Here is a 22,181-nt window from a genome sequence, read left to right on the forward strand (position 1 = left end):
TACTTCTTGGAGAGTGGTGTCTCCTACATTGGCTAGGTGTCACTTGGGAGCCTCCGACAAGATTGTGGAGTTGAACCAAGGAGTTTGTAAGGGCAAGGAGATCGCCTACTTCGTGAAGATCTACCACTAGTAAGGCAAGTCCTTCGTGGGCGACGGCCATGGTGGGATAGACAAGGTTGCTTCTTCGTGGACCCTTCGTGGGTGGAGCCCTACGTGGACTCGCGCAGCCATTACCCTTCTTGGGTTGAAGTCTCCATCAATGTGGATGTACGATAGAACCACCTATCGGAACCATGACAAAAACATCCGTGTCTCTTATTGCGTTTGAATCCTCCAAACCCTTCCCTTTACATTCTTGCAAGTTGCATGCTTTACTTTCCGCTGCTCATATACTCTTTGCATGCTTGCTTGAATTGTGTTAAGATTGCTTGACTTGTCCAAAGTTGCTAAAATCTGCCAAGAACTAAAATTGGGAATAGGATAAGTTTTATTTGGTCAAGTAGTCTAATCACCCCCCCTCTAGACATACTTTCGATCCTACAAGAAGGAGTGGCCTAAGCCTCGGCCTGCCTTCCTCCCTCCTCCAAACAGCTCCAGGAGCAACTCTATACTGCTACGTGCATCCACATATAATCCACTCTCGGCGGGACTAGTGGTGTTATCTCTCCGGAGAGCCCTGAACCTGTGTATGTCTTGCGTCCCTCGCTCACTCATGCCGACCTCGTCTCTGGAGCCCATCGGTGCCCTCGAGCATGTCCTTCTCTTTAGCCATCCCTTGGCATCTGCCATGCGCCCACCACGATGGTGGGAGTAACAGACATCGCACACGGTCCATACATACTAATCATGTGCTATCAAACATAAAAACCATCTACGCAAACACGGGTAGATATTTTTGAGATTGCGAGGGAGTAGATATTTTCGAGAGGGGGGGAAGCCTCGTGGAGCCCAATCTACTGTGATCATATGGGTGACAAGGGCAAGGGCGCGGCACACGGGTAGCCCTAGGGAACCGTGTCCATTTCATACCCGATCGCAGACGGTTGCTGCGTGACTGCGTCCGACTCATCTGTTGTTTATAAATTTGGGCAAAAACGCGGGAAAGGGTCAGAACACGAACACACTTGCATATGGACCAAATATATGTATGAAAACGGTGGTTTTATGTTCAAATACCCATTGCACAACTTTGATGTGCCACCTATCGCACAAAGCGCGCGTTATTATTGCTACCCCCCCCCCCAAACACACACACACATCCCCCAAAAAAGCTAGGTCTGACATCTCACCGAGTACATCAACCCCCCCACCTCCCCCTTTGCTTCCGATCAAATGTGGATCGTGTGCGGGCCCATAGATGTGTTCTTCTGGCGTTAGATGGGTGACACCAACTTACCGACCACACCTGCGGGTGGCCCGATGTGTGTGTGTGTGTGTGAAAACGATGTACTATGATATTTAAATAAACAAATCAAAATTTGATGTGGCACATTTGCATCGCAAATTAACCGGCATTCCCGACCCCACAGAGGTTCATCTAGTACGAAGTAGTACTGTGCCCCCCCCCCACACACACACACTTTGAGTCAGTGGGAGGGGGCATCTCACCAAGGCGTATTATAAGACTGACCAAGAAGAATGGCCATCTTGGTCGTATAACCTCTCTTGTTTGTTGGGTCAAAGTCATGCATTGACGTTTCACACGCGGCCCTACAAAATAGGCTAGCACTACTGCAGGATGCTGCTAACACGAACTACGATCAAAGACCCTTCGACGAAACTGTGTGCGATGCCATAATCGCAAACGGTGGTATAAAACCGTCAAAAAAGGTGCAAAATGTTTGCGATGGAGGATGCATCAAAGACGGTTCAGATTTTAGTTGCGCGTGCAATGCAGGGCATATGGTTCAGCTCAATTAACTGTTTGCGATGAGGAGGAACAAAAAACGGGCAGCTAGATGAAGGCGTGTGCGATGTACAGCATATGGTTCACTCGGATGAACTGTTTGTGATTAGGCCACACAAAAGAAACGGTTCATCCGAGTGAACCGTATGTTGTACATGGCACACGCCTTGAACCCTATGGTGCAAACGCCACGTACGCGGCCAAGAAGGCGTACGTGCCCATGTTACGCCTTTCGAGAATAGTGCCGTACTTATAACCGTTAGTAAATTTTGAGCATGCGTCCCGTCACATTCCAAATTGCAAACCTATTCACATCGGTCAAAACCTAAACGGTTTACCACTTAGGAGTGTATTACTACTCGGTTATAAATACTACTACTCCAACATAACTGCACATTCCTCCTCAACTCCTCATCCGCAAAAAGTCAAAAACAAACAAGTCATTCATCATCGTTCCCTTGCATCCGCCATGGCCAGCGTGAGTTCTGGGTCGAGAGATTGCCACCAGGGAGAGGCGAGCCTGCAAGCGGAAGCACAAGAGATGTCCCTGCTCACCGCGAAAGCAGCCAACATGTCTCGCCGCACGGCCGTAGCAGCAGAGAGGTCCCGCCGCACCGTCGATGCAGCAGACTGGTCCGTCCGCGCCGCGGAAGTAGAAGAGATGTCCTGCCGCACCGCGAATGCAGCAGAGATGTCCTCCCGCGCCGCGGTGGTCTGGGAAAATGTCTAGCGGGCAGGCGAGGACTCTTACAAGCGCATGCGTGCCCTCGTCCTTAGGCAGATGGATCAGATCTCCAGGTGGGCGAGGTTGCAGGATGACCTGAAAGCCTCATTTGAACAGTCTACCGACGTCATCCGACAACTAAATGAGAGCAATGCAAAGCTCCGGGCCGAGCGTGACCTGCTGAGGGCGAAGATCGTCGGAAGTGCGGAGCGGCAGGAGCAGACCACTGCCTTGTTGAAGAGGATCGGCGTCATCGTCGAGAAACTTATGGACGACAATGACATGCTGCACATCAAGCGCAGAAGGCTGGTGGAGGAATCTGTGGATGCTCTCAAGCAGCATCTAGAGGACAAGAAAGAGCTCGTCGCCGCTTGTCGCACAGACTAGTTCCCGCAGCCTGCAGCAACACATCAAGAAAGTAGAGATCAGCGAGCCAGATCGTTGTCTTCCTTCTTCTTTTGCCCCTGTGTATTTCAGGCGTTGCCGCATGTGGCTTTTTTAATTATATTTTTAAACATGTAAGACAATTATTATCCACTGTCATCGTCCTTATATTCATCATGCTTGCTAAAAGTCGCAGTCGATGCTATGTAGGTCCGTTGGATCTTATATTACGATCGGTGCAAAACTTTCTTTTCAGATTTTCATTTTTCTCTCTTAAATCTCAGTCCAGTGAGACATATAGCCATGTCGTAGAATAGGTGTTCAGGCGCCATTAATTGAGACATTGGGAGGGAGGTGCGCGGCTGGTAGCGGTCAAAGGGCTCTCCTCCCGATGAGCACGCGCAGGGTGAAAGTGCGTTATATCGACTAGAGGGGGGTGAATAGGCGATTTTTATGAATTCTTCACTGAGGAATTTGCAGGTGAGGAAATTCCTTAGCGAAGAACTACGAGCAGCGGAATAAGTACTCAAAAGTAAACATAACAGAACACAAGCATAGTCATCATGATGAAATGAAGACAAGCACAGAGTACAGAAAGCTTAAGCACAGGATAACACAGGATGAAGACAAACAGACTGAAGAAATTGAACTGAGGAATTTGAGAAAGTCTTCAGTCAAAGTCTTCAAACACATATCTTGATGCCTAACCGTCTGGAAGAAGCACAGTCTTCAAAGGTAACAAGCGTCAGATCCATGCAGGATCAATCTCTTTAGTGATGCTCAATCACTTGGGGTTTGTAGGTGTTTGGGTTTGGGTTTTCCTCACTTGATGATTTTCGCTCAAAGTCCTCGGAGGATGGGATGCTCTCAAATGACAAGTGTCAGTTTCTCTCGGAGCAGCCAACCAGCTAGTGGTTGTAGGGGCGGCTATTTATAGCCTAGGGAGCAGCCCGACATGATAAGACATAAATGCCCTTCAATGATATGACCGTAGGTGGGTAGATATTTTGGGACAGCTGGCGCATAGCACAGCAACGGTCGGAAATTTGAGTATGAAATTCCTCAGGGCTATCATGTTCCTCACTGTGTAGGTAATCCGCACTGGTGAATTCCTAACTCCTCAGTCAGAACAAATTCCTCAGAGACCAAGAACTTCGTCTCTGTCACTGAAGAATATGACTGAACTGTATGAGATTTCCAATGGCTTCACTCGGAGAGATTGGTAGGTGTAGAATTTTGAGTTGATCATCACATGGAAATTTTTTCTTAGTATTTCCTTGACCCCTTTAACAGTACGGTGTTTCTTATGACTCAAGAAATAGAAAATGAAACTATGAAAACAAAAGTCTTCACGCTTCATGTTCCTCGGATGAATACCAAGTCTTCAGGATTGCACCAATTTCTTCACTTTCAAAGTCTTCAGAAAGTCTTTAGAAATCCAAAGTCTTTAGTCGAAGAACTTCATTTTTAGGGGTCGACTTTCTCTATAAATATCAAACTCCTCATAGACTTATAGACCTGTGTACACTCAAAAACACATTAGTCCCTTAACCTATAAGTCTTCAATACATCAAAATCACTAAGGGGCACTAGATGCACTTACATAGGGGTATGATCGCACGCCTCCCGTACTCAAATAGCTACCCCTCATGGCACCTCCTAGCCAATAAAACAAGGGGAAGCGTGGCCGCACGTAATTGGTAAGTAGAACGCCCACGGTTTCAATAATACTCATGTTTCCGATCTGTAACGTGACAGCACTTGTTCCAAATTGACTTTGTTGATTGTTAATGTGTGCGCCTTCGCAAATCGGACAGAAAATTTACCACAGCATGTTGGTTCCATGTCATGACACCATGCCAAGTTTCATGATTTTCAGGCATGTTTTGGATTTACAGGAATTAAAAAACCAAGTTTCTCAATCTTTCCGGCCGAGCCACTATGCCCAGATGTTTGAATTTCACTCCCATCTCTTGCATGGGACCTACAAATTCACCCAAGGACACACACATGTGATTTTTTAAACAACTTTGGTGCACTGGAGCATGTGCTTTTAGTTCAAATTTGAATTATGCACATTAAATGCGCAGAAACTCAATTAATGTATAACAAGGCTAAACGAACCCGGAATAATTCCAAGATTTAGCACGGTACTTCTATTTGATCTAATCTACCAATGTAAAAAAATTAAGGCGGGAGAACGCAGTGTACGTATGTCGTTTCGCACATGGAGGTGACATGTTCCCTCTCGGAACCACGAGCCTTCTTGAGGGAAGCTCCGGTTTGCAAAAGCTTACACCAAAGCTTGTCCCAATTCGGCCAAAAAATTACCGCAGCATGTTGGTTCCATGTCATGACACCATGCCAAGTTTCATGATTTTCAGGCGTGTTTGAATTTACAGGAATTAAAAAAGCTAAGTTTCTCAATCTTTCTAGCCGAGCCACGACGCCCAGATGTTTGAATTTCACTCCCATCTCTTGCATGGGACATAGAAATTCACCCAAGGACAAACATGTGATTTTCCAAACAACTTTGGTGCACTAGAGCCTGTGCTTGTAGTTCAAATTTGAATTATGCACATTAAATGCGCAGAAACTCAATTAATGTATAAAAAGGCCAAACGAACCTGGAATAATTCCAAATTTTAGCACAGTACTTCTATTTGGTCTAATCTGCCAGGGTAAAAAATTAAGGCGGGAGAAGGCAGTGTACGTATGTCGTTTCGCATACGGAGGTGACACGTTCCCTCTCGAAACCACGAGCCTTCTTGAGGGAAGCTCTAGTTTGCAAGAAGCTTACACCAAAGCTTGTCCCAATTCGGCCAAAAAAATTACCGCAGCATGTTGGTGCCATGTCATGACACCATGCCAAATTTCATGATTTTCAGGCATGTTTTGGATTTACGGGAATTAAGAAACCAAGTTTCTCAATCTTTCCGGCCGAGCCACGACGCCCAGATGTTTGAATTTCACTCCCATCTCAGGCATGGGACCTCGAAATTCACCCAAGGACACACATGTGATTTTTCAAACAACTTTGGTGCACTCGAGCATGTGCTTGTAGTTCAAATTCGTATTATGCACATTAAATGCGCAGAAACTCAATTAATATATAAAAAAGGCCAAACGAACCCAGAATAATTCCAAAATTTAGCATGGTACTTCTATTTGGTCTAATCTGCATGTGTAAAAAATTAAGGCGGGAGAAGGCAGTCTACGTATGTTGTTTCGCATGCGGAGGTGACACGTTCCCTCTCGGAACCACGACCCTTCTTGAGGTAAGCTCCGGTTTGCAAGAAGGTTACACCAAAGCTTGTCCCAATTCGGCCAAAAAAATCACCGCAACATGTATGTGCCATGTCATGACACCATGCCAAGTTTCATGATTTTCATGTGTGTTTTGGATTTACAGGAATTAAAAAACCAAATTTCTCAATCTTTCCGGCCGAGCCACAACGCCCAGCTATTTTAATTTCACTCTCATCTCTTGCATGGGACCTAGAAATTCGCCCAAGGACACACATGTGATTTTTCAAACAACTTTGATACACTGGAGCCTGTGCCTGTAGTTCAAATTTGAATTATGCACATTAGATGCGCACAAACTCAATTAATGTATAAAAAATGTCAAACAAACCCAGAATAATTCCAAAATTTAGCACGGTACTTCTATTTGGTCTAATCTGCCAGTGTAAAAAAATTAAGGCGGGAGAAGGTAGTGTACGTATGTCGTTGCGCACACGGAGGTGACACGTTCCCTCTCGGAACCACGAGCCATTTTGAGGGAAGCTCCGGTTTGCAAGAAGCTTACACCAAAGCTTGTCCCAATTCGGCCAAAAAAATTACCGCAGCATGTTGGTGCCATGGCATGACACCAAGCCAAGTTTCATGATTTTCAGGCATGTTTTGGATTTACAGGAATTAAAAAAACAAAGTTTCTCATTCTTTCCGGCCGAGCCATGATGCTCAGATGTTTGAATTTCACTCCCATCTCTTGCATTGGACCTACAAATTCACCCAATGACACACATGTGATTTTCCAAACAACTTTGGTGCACTGGAGCATGTGCTTGTAGTTCAAATTTGAATTATGCACATTAAATGCCTAGAAACTCAATTAATGTATAAAGAAGGCCAAACGAACATGGAATAATTCCAAAATTTAGCACGATACTTCTATTTGGTCTAATCTGCCAGTGTACAAAAATTAAGGCGGGAGAAGGCAGTGTACGTATGTCGTTTCGCACATGGGGGTGACACGTTCCCTCTTGGAACTACGAGCCTTTTTTAGGGAAGCTCCGGTTTGCAAGAAGTTTACACCAAAGCTTGTCCCAATTCGGCCAAAAAAAATTACTGCAGCATGTTGGTGCCATGTCATGACACCATGCCAAGTTTCATGATTTTCTGCCGTGTTTTTGCCGTGTTTTGGATTTACAGGAATTAAAAAAACAAGTTTCTCAATCATTCCGGCCGAGCCACGACACCCAGATGTTTGAATTTTATTCCCATTTTTTGCATCGGACCTATAAATTCACCCAAAGACACACATGTGATTTTTCAGCAAACTTTGGTGCATTGGAGCATGTGCTTGTAGTTCAAATTTGAATTATGCACATTAAATGCCCAGAAACTCAATTAATGCATAAAAATGCCAAACGAACCTGGAATAATTCCAAATTTAAACACGACACTCATCTACTAGTTACATGTTCACTGTAGATAAATGTTCTAGCAATTCAAACACCATCCTTTCTCTCCGTAGCACCATTTTGTCTTTCAAACATAATGAAAAATCAGGTATACCACAAACAGTTTACTAGAATGACTTGTGTGGGATGCGATATAAAATATCTTGGTGCACCATCTTGTCTGGCTTACGCAGGTAGCTTCGTCGTCTACAGTCCACCGCCCCCGCTTGAATCACACTTGCGCGCCAGTTTCTCGTGGCACCGAGCGAATTATTTTGGCCACCGCGGAAATATCTATCTGCTCGCCCCCTCCCTCCAACCAAAAGCCACATTTCCACTTTTCCTTCTTTCTTTCCAAGTTCAAACCTTCACTCCTGCTTACTGGCAGCTCAGCCTCCTCGCCGGCGACCCTTCTTCTTGCAGTTTCGGCTCCTCGCCGGCTACCCTTCTTCTTGCAGCGCCGCCTCCTCGCCGGCGAACCTTCTTCTTGCAGCGCCGCCTCCTCGCCGGCGACCCTTCTTCTTGCTGCGCGACCTCCTCGCTGCCGACCCTTCTTCTTGCTGTGTGGCCTCGTCGATATGGCCAGGTAATCCACACCCCACCCACACCATCCTTCTCCTTTCCCGTCCCACATGCCCCGACCGGCGGAGCGACACCTTCCATCGAAATCACTGCCCCCCTCCTCCAATTAAGCGCCACCCACAGCCATTTTACACGCAGTATAACATGGAGCTGAGTAGCATGTGGCCACACGTGCGAACGAGGTCACTATGGCTGCCATGCGTGTCGACCGCCAGATCTTGGAGGAGCACCACGTCTTCGAGGCCACCGTCGACACCGCCACGCGGCTGTCTACTTTAAAATACAATTCGTGATGTTTTCTCGAGGCCACCGCTAGTGCCAGTGCCTTCTAGTGATTTTTCCTCTGTAATGTTAATATGCAATCCGATGTTCAGTTAATAGTTTGGTCCTCTGAAATGTAATGTTCAGTTAACACTTTGGTCCAACAATTGCTACATTTCATAGTACTGTTCTCAAGCATTCTTTGTTTTGTTAATTGTCTTATCTTCTAGTACATATTTCTATTCTGCAATGCCGTGCTCAATTAACTATTTTGGTTCATTTGGTCTGCTATCCATTTAACTGTTTGGTTCAAGACTTCAATTTTGTACTGTTATGCATGTGACACCAATCGAATTTGGTTGTACTTACATATTCTACTGATAGTATGGCAACTCTCAGTTAACCTGATCAAGATCTTCCTTATATGTGTTGCAGGGAAACAATGGGAGACACTGCGGTTTACCATCGAGATTTGTTGAAGCAGGGTCCTTTGGCTAATAGCACATTATTGTGCAGTTGCAGGAATAATTCTAATATTTAGGTTTCTTACAATTTGGTCTTACACATGTAGGTCCTGCTGTCAGAGGCTTAGACCCACTGTTCGACCCATTTTGCATATGGGGAAATGAGATGTCCATGAATATCAGTCAAGTCAAGAAACTCAGAAAGATTGTTAGGATGAAGAAACTTGCGATGAATAACAGCAAGATCTTTGTTTGTACAATGAAGAAGACATCAGTCCACTATAGGATGGTACCAACTCATTTACCTTGTTTTTACCCCTTGATCCATTTCAAAATTTACAACAATGATTTATGCATAGAATTGTTTTCAGTACTTTTCAAAGCAGTTCATCGATGATTACCTCTCAAACCACTTGCATGGTCAAGAGGCTAGGAAGGTATTCATTCAACACCCACAGTACAATATTGAAGTCTTGCTGAAGAGGACGAAGGTTGGGCGGGCAATTATCCATAGCCACTGGCCTAAAGTTGCAAGGACATTCAACATCACTGAAGGCTCAATATTTGCCTTCCGCTTCTGCAGTTTCCTAGATGAGATTCATCTTTCTATTTACCGTATATGATGCTACTTTCCAAAGGTTTTTGATGCTGCATGTGAAACTTGGTGCTATTGTGTAATGGCGTAACTGAGTGCCGAAGCTATCTGATGTAATTTGATTATGAAATCCTGGTTGCTTTTATATGAATATGAAATACCTTGCGTGTTTTATAAGAAATATCTGTTTGATTAGTACTTTGATTACCAATAATAGGCTAATTACTCTGCTTATTGGGGTTTTCAATTGCAGACGGATACTCAGACAGCACCGCGGGCGATGAACTCAAACAACTCGTACGGTTTCTAGAAAGTAGGTGTGTTCGATCAACTAACAATCACACACGAGTTCCGGTAGCGAACTGTTTGCGTTAGGCCACCTTGCACAAACATTTCCACACAAAGAACTGTGTGTGATGTACATACGAACGGAAACATTTTTCCTGGATTGACTGTGTGGGATGTACATAAGAACATAAAAAATTCCTTGGATTGATTGTGTGTGATATACATACCTACGGAAATGTTTCTCTGGGATTTACCGTGTGGGATGTACATACCTACGGAAATGATTTTCTCGGATTACCGTGTGGGATGTACATACCTACGGAAATGATTGGATTTTGATGCCTCACCCGATCGCACACGGCCCCAGCCTGGGTCCCAGGAGGACCTATCCCCGACGATTTCTGGGTCGTGTGGGAAGGACACCCTATCGCACACACTCACTCGGCGACGGTTCCAAATGTCGTCGCGGAAAGGGGTTAAAAACCGTTTGTTTAGCATGTCACTGTACCAGTGTAGCTTGTCATCGATAACCACGCGAGGGAGTGCCTGAAGATAACCACTGCGTGCATGTGGCCCAAACATATATATGTATGAAGTGTCATGTTGTGTTTGAATATACCCAATGCACAACTTTGATTCATGTGTATGTGATCCCCCAAACTTAGGTCTTGAATCTCACCATGATCGATGTACGACTATACGGTAACATGAACCAAGAGAAGAAGAATCCACCCTGGTAACCTCTCTCGCATTGTGGTTCGAAGTGATGGAGACGTCCACGCGGGCCCACGAATATATAGGCCGTCGATGATAACCAAGTGAGGGAGAGTGTCCAAAGACAACCACTGCATGTATGTGCCCCAGACATATGTATGGACATACGTGATGCATGCATATATGTTTGAATACCAAAAGCACAACATTTTGATGTGGTGCATGCATGCGTCAAAAAATGCACAGTCCCCACACAAATCTGGTTCATGATGCGTCGCGTGCTCCCCCCCCCCCCCCCCCCACACACACCACTTCGACCCAGTGGGAGGGATTCATGGATACACATGCGCACGAAGTATAGTTGCATGTACCGAACCGTGTAAGACGAACCAAATTTAATCCCCTCCTAATTATAAGTCAAATTAACCTCGATCGATGTCGGTCAAAGTGATTGACCAAGCGGGCACACAGAGATGGACGAAGCATCCCGTCGATAACCCTGTGAGTGGGTGCTAGAGGAAAACCGCCATCGCTTGCTTGTGGGCCAAACACATGTATGGAGATGTGTGGTTGTGATGTTTGAACACCTAATATATATGCAAAACTTTGATGTGGCACCTGCCTCGAAAACCTTTAAGTCCCCCACACACGAACCAAGGTTCATGACACATAGTATATATATGTTGCCCCCTCTCCTCTTCGACGTGTAATATATACTCCTATGTATGTACCGTAACACAACCCAAAAATAATCCCCCTTGTTCGTCAAATTACCTTTCTCGTTGTGTCATATATTAGATGGACGATGACCTCGCGGGCCCATGGAGGGAAGAGTTGCAGGCGAATGAGTGACAACCATCATCTACACGTGGCCCAATGTGTTGGTGATGTTTTTAATACCCAATATGTACAACTTCTTTATGGCACCTGCCTCGGAAACCGAAAAGTCCCCACACGGAGAGAGATCGATTCATGACGTGTGTGTAGTATATATGTGCTGCCCCGGCCCCTCCTCCCCTCTTCAACGCGTACTATGTATACTCATACCGCAACACAACCCAAAAAGAAACCTCCTTGCTGGGTCAAAGTGATGGAGGACAACCTCGTGGGCCCACGAATGGAAGCATCACATGCGAGTGAGTGTCCTATATGACGCGTAGTATCGCCCCCGGCCACCCTCTTCAATGTGTACTATATATATACTCCTACCGTATGTATAACAAAAACCAAAAGATGACCATCCTTGTTGGTCAAATTAACCTCTCTCATCTCATGTCATAGTGCTGGACGGCAACCTCGCGGCCCCACGCGAGTGTCCTAGGACCACCGCGTGCATGTGTCCCAAAGATGCATGTCAAACTTTTTCTCCAGCGAACATGCGACCAAAGGAGTTTAGTGTTGAAAATTGAAAAAAAAATAGATAACATCTATTCGTTTTTTATACATTGATGATTTCCCAGGGATTTAAATGTGCAAAATCAAATTTCATCTACATGAGACCCGTGATAGTGCACGAAAATGGATTGCAAAATCATATGTGTACGTGTCCATGGGTGCATGTTTAGTCCCTATGCAAGAAATTTCTAACATCTAGAATCTTGATTTTAAAATCCAATAAATACAAAACTAAGTTGAAATTCATGAAATCTATCATGGTGTCATATGGACACCAATAGACTGTGATATTTTTTTCAAATTTGATACAAGTTTTGATATAATCTTATTACATACAGGAAATTATAAATAATTATCAACCAATATCGCAAACGAACTCTTTATTCGAACCGTGTGCGTTAGAACAACAATGTAAGTGCCATGCTTCGGTTAAGCAATAAAGCGGCAGAATTAATCATCAAAAAGGAAAAATCAATATAATACGTGCCGCGCACGCGTCCCGTGTGCCGTACAAGCATGCGTGAGTTGACGAGACGCATGTTAGCAGGCAGACCAGGAGGCCGAGGCATGCGTGTGTTTGCTACGCACTCACCGTGGGGCGTGCTAGTAGCTGTGTGAAATGACGGTAGGCGTGCCAGCAGTACGCCGTGCAGGCTCGCCGGGAGGCGAGCCAGCCCTTTGACCGCCGCCCACCTGGCTCCCACTTCTCCATATTAATGGCACGCCCGCCTCTCTCCGTGAAATGATGGTATAGGAATGCCAAAAGTCCGCCACACAGGCTCACCGGGAAGTCCACCGCGCAGGCTCACCGAGACGGCGGTGCTACGTCCCGAAAGTCCCCCTCTGATTTTTTCTAGGTCAAAATGACCTATATACCAGAAGATGGACATCGGAGGTGGGCCGAGGATGGCGCGCGCCCTGATGTCTTGTGCTCATCAGGGTGGCCACCTTCGGTAGTTATTTTCTCAAGTATTTTTTTATATATTCCCAAACAATTCTCCGTAAATTTCAGCTCATTTGAAGATGTGTAGAATAGGTAACTCTGACGTAGCTTTTTCAGGCCCAGAATTCCAGCTGGCGGCATTCTCCCTCTTTGTGTAAACCTTACATATTATGAGAGAAAAGTCATTAGAATTACTACATAAAGCATTATTATGCATAAAAACATTATAAATAACAGTAGGAAAACATGATGCAAAATGGACGTATCAAGGCCATGTTTGCCATGAATCACGACGTACTCAAGATGGAATCCTCCGAAGACTTGGCGTACAATTCAAGGCATGTTCTGATCATCGGCAAGATTATCCCTAGATGTAGCTAACCTACATGTAACCCTAAGTATCTCCGGTCCCTATATAAGTCAAGGGGTTTATTCCATAGGGTAGAGCTTAGAGATATTCTCATACAATCTCAAGGTAGATTACCTTGTATTTTGTACCCCATCACATCAATACATTCAAAGCAGGACATGGGATTTTAACTCTTTGAGTGGGCCCGAACCTAGGTAAACATCATGTCCCTCTTCTGTCCTATTACCATCCAGCTAAGATCCACGGCTCGGGTCCCCCTACCCGAGATCTGCCGGATTCAGCCCCGACGGTTAGCAAAATATCTTGAAAAGGTTGTAGCCTTTAGCTACTATATTTTTCATGGAGGTTAACCAAACCGTCTCAAAACACTGGTTCTGGTGGTTTTTTATACTAGTGGATTACATAACCTAAGGGTTTGTGTGCAACAAAATCTAACAGCAAAAAAAAAAATCGGTCTTGTTGAATGTCCTAGGCACATATGACGATTTCAAGCACGTGAAACCGTCGATAATTTATGGACAGAGAAGATAATGTTTGATGTGGTTGATTTCAAGGAGGGCTTTCCTCTGATCCCATGATATGCCTACTCCTGCCTCAAGCTCCTTGGGCCTCGCAATTCTCTACAGGCAAATCCTACTAAAACTTGTTTCTCTAGCAATCACAATAAATCGGACTTATTTTAGGAACTACCCCCTCCGCATCAAAATAAATGTCTCAACTTTAATATTACTTTATATTAATGTTCATACAAAGTTTAGACACTTATTTTGAGACCGAGAAAGTACTTGTCAAAAATATGGCATATAGTCTCCATATCCAAGGTAGTTCGAGGATAGGCCTCCATAGCAAAACTGTCTTAAAAAGATTGTAGCCATCCACTACTATCTTTCCGCGAAGGTTAACCAAACTGTATCGGAATACATCTCACATGGATTTGTTTTAACTTTTTAACACCATACAATCGTAGATAGTCACATACACTCACTCCTATGAACGCACGCATGCACACCCTATATCTATGAGTTTCTTCGAGATACTGAGCCGCCAGAACATCTGAAGATTAACAAAGTCATTATAGGCGTCTCGTGGTCGACGGGGACGTCACCTTCCACTGAACGAACATTGCCAACAAACCTGAAATAAATTCAGAAAAATGCGAGCACGAGTGTCAAGTGTAGGACTTAAACTCTAATGGGCTGGTTCCACCACAGGGAAGCTAATCATCTGATTTATCCTCGGTATGCATATGAAGGTCTTTTATACTAGTGGATTACGTATCCTAAGGGATTGTGTGCACCAAAATCTAATAGTGAAATAAAAAAATATCGGTCTTGTCGAATTTCATAGGAACATATGACGATTTCAAGAATGCGAAAATTAGCTACCTTCCGGATTCAAACACATGAACTTTCATGTCAACCCTTTCCGTTAAGTTGGTGCTCCTGAAGCATTTCAGATTAAAAATTGAGGTATTCATAGGAGGCATATGGTAGTAATGTAGTACAGTATGTTGTTGCCCAAACTGGTAGAGATTATATTGCCTCAAGCTGTTGAGTCACTCACTCATTGCCTCAAGCTGTTAAGTCACTCACTCACAGTCAGCTAGTTTTCCATCGATGGAAGCGGAAACACTTGACCCCTCGCAGGGCAGAGAAGCAGACGCGCAGCAAAAAAAAGATGCGTGATTTGATGTTTCCTGGGGATCTCTGCGCGCCGGCCTTGCGTTCTCCTAGAGAAACATACCATAGTGGCGAGAAAAAGATGGGGACTACGTTGAGGTGACCCCGGCCGAAGGAATCACTAGCTAACGGCCGGACTGCGCCACCGCATGAGATCATCGCGTCGCGCGCGCGCGCGTCTGCAATCTGCATGCATAGGATGGGGTAAAGGCCTAAAGCTGCATGCCCGCTTTTCGGGAGGAGATGACATCACCATATGCAGGCTTGTCAGCGATCGGATATCTGCGAGATCCTGATGTTAGGAGCCATGCGCGCACCGCACGTGTTCTGGCCTAGAGGATGTGTAGCTCACAAAGTGACCGGGCCGTCCGTCCGGGCGTATAAAAACGACCCAAGCAGGCTCGTCATATCGGCCCTAAATGACCGGGTTGACCGGAATACCTCATATCCAGCCCAATCAATGGCGGATATGGGGAGGTCTGAGCGCGTCTGAAAGTTGGGCCAGACAGACGGACCCCATCCTAAATTGCACCAAATCCCCCCTCCCGAGCTAGCCGATTCAAATTATTCCTCTCCTCTCTTCTCCTTAATCCACGTCGGCCCTTCCCAAACTCCGCTGCCACCCATGCTCTGCCGCCGTACTGAGCCGCCAACACCACCCCAACAGTCCTCCCATCCGTTCTCGCTGCCGCGGACATCATTACCGGCGCATACGCCACCGCGGTACGTCCGGCAACTCTCGGACTGCACATTGCCCTCTATGTGTTCAACACATTATCCAAACATTTTTTTATTATTTCGTAGGCAAAACGATGGGTTTGGATGGTTCGTCGGACGAGGAGTATGGACCGATAGAGCTTGATGATTATTCAAAATGAGTTCTTTGATTCTTCATATTCGGATGAAGAAGCTGAGATGATCATGATCATGAGAACAGAGCTAGCTAGGGAGGCGTGAGCTCCACCGCCGTCTGCTACTCCGGCAATGCCGGCCACCCTTCCCGCCGGGCCCTTCACGGGCATGGCGGCCACCCCTTCCTGTCCTACGCCGACCGGGTAGGGCAACCACCCACTTTTCAGGAGCTCCGTCGTCCTGCTCGAGGTTCTGGTTTGCGGGCCGGCAGCGCTCCTCGTTCCTCCCCCGTCTTTCGGTTGCAGGTCAGGTTAGTCTCTTTGTTGGCGCTAGCTTCGAGTTACAACCATCTCCTTGATGCATGCTTCCCGTCTCTCTTGCTGCTTCTCGTCGTTCCTTGCTGCTTCTTCTCGACCTAGTCGTCCTTCGGTCTGTGCTCATGTCCTTTAGTTTTGGTTCTAGACTTGATCTATGGATGACCTGGATTTTGAGGACGTCATGCTTGCCAAGTATGGCCACGGCACTGTTGAGGCGGTGGCTGACCGGAGCCGGCCGGCCAGGGTGATCGCCGTCGGTGTCAACGATGGCTTCCAGCTATCACCTAGGGCTTTTGCCTCTCTCCAAGTCAGCTGGTTTGGAGGTAACGCCAATGGCTTCCGCGTGCTGCCATGTCAGCGCGGCAGCTTCCTTGTTCAGGTGGCTCATGAGTGCATCGCCAAAGAGATTGTGCTCCGCAAACCATGGAGGTCTGGTATCCTTTCTGTCAAAATGTCTCTTTATGGCTCGCCCCCTTCCGCACGTCGCGTTGCTGCACCAGGCCATGCACGCCCCGACACGCATTTCTGGGCTTGGCTGGCTAACACTTCTCTGCCGTCTCTCCTCGGACCTCGTCCGGCGCGCGCCCCTACCCCTGCATGGAGGCTCCTCGTACAAGGACACACTGCTCTCTAATCAGGGCACGGGCCTCTTTGCTGCCCCCTAGCGAGCTGCGCCATATCCGCTTTTTAGATTCGGCAAACCTAAAGACATGCACAAGCGTTGCTTCCGGTGTCTCTCGTATAGTCATCAACGGCGGGATTGCAGGGATCGGGCTGTCTGCTGGCTATGCCGCTTGGCTGGCCATCTCAGCTTTCAATGTAGCTCTCGCTTCCTGCGTCTCCCAGCCCGCCGCCCACCCACGGCCTCAAATCGCTGCCCTTCCATGCCATTAAGTAGCAATGCTAATGCTACCTCCCTCCCCACCCCATCTACACCACCCTCTCCCCTTCCCCTTAGTGCCACAATTGCATCTGCCTCCTCCAGCTTCCCCCTCCAAGCCTGCCCAGGGATGGAGCATGTCGTGCATGGCTGCCCCTCCTCACTGGACGTTCACTATCCCTTGGTGCCCGACCAGAATTCCCTTGTGTGCCTTGTCAACATCTCTCCACCAAAAGCTGCCTTCCTTCCTTGGCTCAGGTGTGTGTTTAGGCACGAGCTGGGCATTACCGCCGTGTGCTTCGCCGGCTGTGACGTGGCCACTGTGTTTGTAGTCTTCCAACGGGAGTCTGAGTAGGCTGCTGCCCTCCACGCCAGTCCAGTCGATGTGGGCGATCGCTTGGTCTGGATCCTGCCACACAACACGGGGGACAACGCATTCCGCTTCTCATACCGCCATGTGGTGAGCCTCTCGCTGGATAAAATGCCGTTCGAGCTGTGGAACAGGCGGGGGGTGGCGGCAAGTGTCGCTGGCTTTGCCAACCTATTTCGTGTCGAGCACGCATGCCTTCATGGCAGCGAATTCTCAAGCATCTTCGTCCTCGTCAAAGTGGAGGCCCTACACCACATTCCTCATCATCTCACCTTCCACCGCATGGATGGCAACGGCATCTATGCTGACATCGTCATCAACGAGATATGGGACGTGGCCCGGACGCTTGGCGCCCCCACCGCCCCTCCACGCTCGTCCGGTCAGCAGGAGGGTGGTGCTAGCGGCTCATGCCCCCTGCTCCACCTCGCGAAGGAAACGCGCACCCTCGCTCCTCGGCGGCTCACGGGCGCTCCTCGGAAGGAGGGGGCATGGCTGATCGTGCCTTCCATGCGTTTCTGCACCCGCATATGGCCTCTAACGGAGACTTCCTCGCCATGCTCAAGCTGGAGGCCAAGCCCAAGCTCATCAAGGGGGCCACCTTCTCCATCCCTACGGTGGCGCAGGTCACTCATGAAGATGACATGCGCCTCTGCCTCCACTTGTCGTTGCTTGTGACGGACGTGCACACGTCGCAGGTCACGGTCTCCTTCGACCCCGAGGACTTGAGTTTCTCCTTCAAGCTGGAGTTAAGCAACTGCAGGGCCACGGAGAGCTCTATCCACGTGCGGCCAGTGCTGATGGATGACGGCTTCTTTCCCTGCTTCGATTACCGCACGGTGTCGTTGACGCGGGAAAGTTGCCGATCACCCCTTTTCAAATTCTGGCCCCAGCTCATGGAGGGTGGGCCCTGTCCGCGGACCCTGTCGCTTTTGCCTTCTATGGAAAGCAGGCACCCGCCCAAGGCAAATGTGCCCTCCAGTATGTTGCCCGCAGTCGGCCCGCCACTCTCTCAGCAAAAGAAGCCTTTCCACCAGTAACCCAGTTCCCAGCCCAAACCCATTACACAGCCCACCAGATCCTTGTCTCTCGGCCCATTTGCACTCAGCCTTTCACCCATATCCCTAGGACTGAGCCTGGGGTCCTTCTGAGTGGCCAGCCTTCACCTGTGGTGGCCACTAACCTCAGCCATGGCGCCTGCGCGACGCTTCCACCATAGGTGGCCACTGTCTTTTGCAGCTGCCGGGAGCCGCAGCGCGAGCCGGCGGCCTCATCTCCACCAAACATATGCTGCAGTTGTTCCCCCCTCTTCTCCCGGGCCCCGTTGCTACTGTCGGGGTGCCATCTGTTGCATCTTTCGATCTGAATCTGGGCGTGGCGACTTGGCGTTCGGGCGATGGGGGTCATGCGGCTTCCGATCCAGCCCCGGAACCAATTCTAAGGTTAGAAAAGAGTTACCACTCAAGGGAGGAACATGATATGTGGAAGGCTATCCTGGTGGCTCAAGACTGACCAGTATACCTGGACCAGTCTATATTGAGCCATCCAAGGCCAGCGCATGGGGGAGGTGCAGGCACAGCCGGTGGTGCCTGCATCCCCACATCGCAGTCAGCGGATCCGGAGCGCATATGACGGTGTGCGCCTGGGCTCGGTGGAGCGCGCTGCTAAGCGGAAGGCAGCGGCGTCCGAGTCTGGCTCCGGCAGTGGGCCGTCTCGCCGCCCCAGCTCCTCGTGTCAGAAGAAGGCAAAGGTGATAGCTGTGGCAGAACTGCTGCAGCTGCCACTCATGGACACCCCGTCTCCGCTGACGAGGGGAAAGTTGCGTCAGATTGCCCCAAGTGTGCGACCTCAATGCACCTGCCATCCTCGATCAAGTCAGGAACCATGCGGCATCCGCCTCATCTGGTGATGCATCCCCCACTGCCAGCAGCTCCTCTGCTTTCTTCAGTGCACGTCCTCGGCTCTTCCAATGCATAGTTCTCATGATGTTGTCAGTCTCTGTAGTTTAGTCTTCGAGTTTGCTCTAGTTTTGCTTTCCATGTTTAGGCCAGCAGATTGTCATCTTTCTTCAAGTTGTCATGTGGTTTCTAGAGGTTGTAGTTTGGACTACCCCTGGGGCAGGTTTATCATGTCAGTCGAGTCTAGCGCCAATCTGTACCATGTATGTTTTTATTGCACCAAGTTTGCTTCAGCTTCGGTCACCGCATGCATTCTGTTTTGTTTGCTTCTGTCTCTTCTTTTGGGTTGTACACTCGTTGATAATCCATGAAGATTCTAAGTTGGAATGTCCGGGGACTAGGGGAAAATGATAAGTGATCGCTGGTCCGTGATACTATAACCTCCTGCTGCCCTAGTGTCATTTGTTTGCAGGAAACCAAGCTGCCATCCCTCTCTACCTTCAAGTTGAGATCCTTCTTGCCCACCAACCTCAAGGATCACTCTGTCACTCTCTCTGATGGCGCGTCCGGGGTATCCTGGTTGCCTGGGATCCTAGCTATGTCCTTGGTCAAGTCGTTGCAATGCACAAGTTCCACATCACCCTGAAGATGACTTCTCCTACTACCAACAGCTACTTCCTGCTCACCACTGTGTACGCACCGTGCCGGAGTAGGGACAAACCAAGTTTCTTTGAAGCTATTAACAACGCAGTTGTGTCATCGTCAGATACCCCATGGATTGTTCTTGGGGACTTTAATATTTACAGGTTTGCGCATGAGAAGTCTCGTCGCCATGTCAGTTGGAGAATGATGGAGAGTTTCAACTCCTGGATCCGAGGGCATGATCTGGACGATGTTCCAATTGATAACAGACGCTTCACTTGGTCCAACAATAGAAACTCGCCTACTCTTGCTCGCCTGGACAGAGTGCTTGTCAATGCCGCGTGGAATCTAAGCTTCTTGCAATCAGTCGCTACCTGCATATCAACAACCACATCAGACCATGTGCCAATCCTTGTGTCTTTCTTTGCGGACACACCCAGGAGTAAGTTGTTCAAGCTAGAAAATCACTGGTCAGAGATTGAGGAGGCCAGGAACATCATTATCAACTATTGGTGAAGGGGCACCAGAGACTTCCAATCCTCTGCTTCTACCATCAACTTCAAGATGAGGCGTATGAGGGCTGCTCTTCGACATTGGTGTAGACAGAAATCCACCTTGAAAATGCTGATAGAGAATAACAAGCATGTGGTCTGTTTTCTGAATGCTATTGAGGAAAGAAGAAGCTTGTCTGTCTTGGAGGCTGTTCTTAGAGAATTTGCCTCTGACAAAGCAGAGCAACTAATCCTTTGGCAAACGGCTTTCTGGCGACGCCGTGCTAAGGTGCGTTGGTGTGTCCCAGTTGATGAAAACTGCCATTTCTTTCATGCAGCTGCCAACTGCCAAGCACGCCGCAACAACATTAAGGTTATTGTTAGGGATGTGGTGGAGCACTTTCAAAACTGCCACAAGCTTAGCCTGGCTACGAGCTACTTTGCTGAGATACTTGGACAACCTACTCCTTCAAGACCTTCTGTTCAGTTGAGCTCTCTGTATAAGCCTAAAGACTTGTCAGAGCTTGGGGGGTTTTTCTTAGGCTGAAATAGTGGAGGCCATAGACAAGCTGCCCAATAACAAAAGTCCGGGGCCAGACGGTTTCACAAATGAGTTTTACAAGGCCTTCAAGTCCCTCCTGAAAGAGGATCTCCTCAGGTTCTTCTATGATTTACACAACAACGGTGTGAATCTAGATGGAATCAACACCGCTTTCATCACTTTGCTGCCCAAGAAAGACACTCCCTTGGAAATGCGTGACTATCGGCCTATATCGTTGGTGCATAGTATGCCAAAGTTGGCTTCAAAGGTGATAGCTAATAGACTGAAAAAAGGATACCCGGCCTAATCCATTCACTGCAATCTAGTTTCATGCGTGGTCATTCAATCGTGGAAAATTTTGCACTGGCTGCTGAAATGGTACTGTGTGCTCACAAAAGGAAGCTGCCGGTTATTGCCTTGAAACTGGATTTTCACAAAGCCTTTGACAGTGTTAGTTGGAAGTGCCTGGACCAAGTGCTCGAGGCCCGGGGTTTCCCATCATCATGGATTCAATGGGTTCGTTCTCTCCTCCCCGCGGGACGCTCTCGTGTTCTAATCAATGGTGAGTTGGGTGATCCTATTCTTGCTAAAAGGGGGTTCCGGCAAGGCGATTCCCTGTCCCCGTTGAAGGAAATATGCCCTAGAGGCAATAATAAAGTGGTTATTCATATTTCCTTATATCACGATAAATGTTTATTATTCATGCTAGAATTGTATTAACCGGAAACTTAGTACATGTGTGAATACATAGACAAACAGAGTGTCACTAGTATGACTCTACTTGACTAGCTCGTTAATCAAAGATGGTTAAGTTTCCTAGCCATGGACAAAGAGTTTTCATTTGATAAGCGGGATCACATCATTAGAGAATGATGTGATTGACTTGACCCATTCGTTAGCTTAGCACGATGATCGTTTAGTTTGCTGCTATTGCTTTCTTCATGACTTATACATGTTCCTATGACTATGAGATTATGCAACTCCCGATTACCGGAGGAACACTTTGGGTGCTACCAAACGTCACAACGTAACTGGGTGATTATAAAGGTGCTCTAGAGGTGTCTCCGATGGTACTTGTTGAGTTGGCATAGATCGAGATTAGGATTTGTCACTCCGATTGTCAGAGAGGTATCTCTGGGCCATCTCGGCAATGCACATCACTATAAGCCTTGCAAGAAATACAACTAATGAGTTAGTTGC

At 47.5% G+C, this 22,181-nt stretch overlaps 1 pseudogene; it reads left to right on the top strand.

Annotated features, from left to right (window-relative positions):
• Positions 1-19,674: 19,674 nt before the first annotated feature.
• On the top strand, positions 19,675-20,987 carry LOC147985469 (uncharacterized; annotated as a pseudogene).
• Positions 20,988-22,181: the final 1,194 nt, after the last annotated feature.

Source organism: Triticum urartu, chromosome 2A (genome assembly GCF_056163025.1).
Source record: "Triticum urartu cultivar PI428250 chromosome 2A, HENAU_Tu73, whole genome shotgun sequence".
Classification (NCBI taxonomy): Eukaryota; Viridiplantae; Streptophyta; class Magnoliopsida; order Poales; family Poaceae; genus Triticum; species Triticum urartu.